Genomic DNA, 3,339 nt, shown 5'->3' with positions numbered 1-3,339 from the left:
AAAAAAATAGTAGAATTAGCTGAAAAAACTAAAATTAGCATCAAAAAAGTGAAATAGTAGCTGAAAGAACAGAAATAACTGAAACTAGCAGAAATAATCTGAAAGGAACATATTAATCTGAAATTAGCAGAAATAATTTAATTAGGCTGAAACTAGAAATTAGCACAATTTTTTTTAATGATTGAACACAGCATAAATTAGCTTTAAAAAGCTTTAAAAAAGTAGCTGAAAAGTTAGAACAAGCTTAAATTAGCAGAAGAAAGCAGAAAGAACACGTTGTTTGCCCAATTAGGCTGAAAGAAGCAGAAATGAGCATCATCCATCCATTATCTTTTTACCCACTTCTTCCATTTTGGGTCACGGGGGTCGCTGGTGCCCATGTCCAGCAATCACTGTGCGAGGGGCGGGGTACACCCTGGACGGGTCGCAAGTCCATCACAGAGACACATAGAGACAAACAACCATTCACTCTCCCACTCACACCTAGGGACAATTTAGAGTTACCAATCAGCCTAACATGCATGTTTTGGGTTTGTGGGAGGAAACCGGAGTACCCGGAGAAAACCCACGCATGCACGGAGAGAACATGCAAACTCCACCCAGAAAGACCCCCGGATCAGGATTTGAATCAGGGACCTGCTCGCTGAGAGGCAGCAGCTCTACCAGTTGCGCCACCGTGCTAGAAATGAATACCAACAAGTGGAAATTATCTGGAAAAAAGGCAAAAATTTGAAAAAATTAAATTAAAAAAACATCTGAAAAGTAGCTAAAAAAGCAGAAAGAAGCTTAAAATACCAGAAGGAAGAGGAGAGAGCACATTTTTGATGAATTAGACTGAAAAAAGTTTAAATAAGAGCAAAAAATGTGGACTTAGCTGAAAAAGCTAAAATTAGCATAAAACAGCTAAATAGTAGCTGAAATAGTAGAAAAAGCTGAAACTTGCAGAAATAAGCTGAAAGGAGCATAATAAGCTGAAATTAGCATAACCAAGTTAGAAAAAGCACAAAAATGGTCTAGTTAGCAGAAAGAATCTAAAAGGAGCACAAAACAGCTGAAAAACTGCTGAAATTAACTGAAAGTAGCTGAAAAAATGTTTAAATTTGCACAAGGAAGCTGAAAGAAGCTGAACCAGAACAAAATGTGAAAGTGTGGTGCTGGCAGCCAGGGTTGTAAACAGATCTAAATATTTGAAGGACGTTAAATGAGCTCAATTCATTTTCTATGAGGAAAAAGTGGCAGAAAAGACTAAATATTTCAAAAAGCTAAAGTTGCACCAATACCAAAAGTAATAGCACCCTTTTCCTGAAAGAGCTGAACGGTTTGATATACGAGTTGTCGAAATAGTAAATAAACTGTGGAACAAGGAAGATGCTGAAAAACGTACAGAAGAAAAATGGATCACAATAGTGTGAATGCTTCATGAACATTCACACAATAAAAGTTTTGCTGCTGCTGCAGTGCAGACTGTACGAACCACCCTTACAGCACACGCTTGACTCCTGTCACTGCATCATGTCCTTCCAGTGCTCAAAAACGTGTGAGAGAGGTTTCCGTGTGCGGGAGGTCCGCTGTCTGTCTGACGACATGGAGTCCAGTGACAGCTGTGATGAGCAGCTGAGACCAGCAGGGAGGGAGGACTGCAGCCCTGAGCCCTGCGTGCCTCACATAGGTCAGTCAGCTTAGAATGTTTGCACTCGTATGAACACATCAGTGTCATGGTGACGTCCAGCTCGGTCCACAGCAGCACAACATTGTCACTTGTTTTTTCACTCGTGGTTTCAAGCGAGTGACGTTACCGAGTTTTGTTTTTGTTTCAGACGAACACTGCAGGGACAAGCACTTTAACTGCAACGTGGTGGTCCAGGCTCGCCTGTGTGTGTACGACTACTACAAAACAACCTGCTGCGCTTCGTGCTCACGCATGGCCCACAGACAGACCACCCATCGGGGCCACAGCTAGCGCTGTCTTCCAGTGTCCCTCAGCTCCAGACTGAAGTCCCCCTAAAGCCTCTGGCTCTGAGCTAGCCCAGGGACAGGCAGGACCGTACCTACAATGGACTCCTATAGAAGTTGCCGAGGATGGAAACTGAAGATGGAGCATTTTTGTTGGTTCATTGCTGTTTGGATGAGGGTGGCAGGGGAAACGACTTTGAATTATGGCTGACGTGGATTTAGTTGCTGGATAAACAGCGTGGTGGCTGGATGAGGGGGATCCAGAAAAGCGTGCTTCTCTTTAAGAGGACAACTTGCAGCTGCTTTATACCAAGAATGACTCTTGTGGGACTTTCTGTGAAGAAGAAACCACCATCCATGGAGCGGTTGTTTACATCACAGCAGGCAGATCTCTGACGTGATGCCGTCTAACCATCAACTCACATCCATTACTGACCAAAGATATCGATTGACATCATCTAACTTGCTGTGATGACAACAAAGTTAAACAAATTTGAACTCCTGCACAGATAAAACCATCCATTTGATTGAATGCAGAGCTGCAGCTTGTGTAATATATTTATATATGTATATATTTGAATGTACAACTGACTGAAATAATGATAGATTGTTTTGATTTTCACGCTTCTCTGTCCTCTGTAGAAACTGAAAAGAAAGAAATGTTTCGTTGTGCATGCACCTGGCTCCCCAGGGTGGACGCTGGTGGCTTCTCTCTGGCTGTTCTGCCTCTCAGCCAATCACACGCCCCGTACTAAATGTGGGTTTTCCACAGCCTGCTGGATGTCAGAAGCAGATGCAAGCTGTAAAGACTTAGGCAAGTTGAAACTAAATGTAGACTATCCTCTTCCACAGTGGGATGTAAAATATCTCTGATAATCAATAATCTCCCTCCCCTATAATATTTTAATGCTGAACTGTTCTACAGCTTTTGATTAGCCTGGTTTACAATCATAGTAAATACTTGTTTATGAGCTGTTTTTGTTTCCCTGTCAGTAGTTTTCAGCTCTGTAAAACACAGTTCGTCCTAAATGTTTAGCGTTTTGTTCTAACTTTGTACGAACTTACCTCTGGTCCACAAGTACTGCACATCTGTGCTGAAGTTCATAAAGACTCAGGTTAACGACTGAAGAAACGTCCACTCACACACACCTAACAGAAAGATTCATTCTAGTTAAGTCAGGTCCTCTGGATGGATTAAAAAAAAAATCAATGAAAAAAATGTAAACTTGTTGAAACGTTTTGCCTTTTATCCAAAAGACTTCTTCAGTCTGAGGAGCTGCAGTAAACTCAGTGTTATAAACAGCTCCTTCTCATAGTGGATCAAGCTGTTTGTTGTTGACATCATCAGGCCGGGACTCTGCGGTCTACACTCATCTCCAGGCCAGC

The sequence above is a fragment of the Nematolebias whitei genome, chromosome 2, assembly GCF_014905685.2.
Source record: "Nematolebias whitei isolate Nwh7 chromosome 2, NemWhi1, whole genome shotgun sequence".
Classification (NCBI taxonomy): domain Eukaryota; kingdom Metazoa; phylum Chordata; class Actinopteri; order Cyprinodontiformes; family Rivulidae; genus Nematolebias; species Nematolebias whitei.
This window is presented reverse-complemented; position numbering follows the sequence as displayed.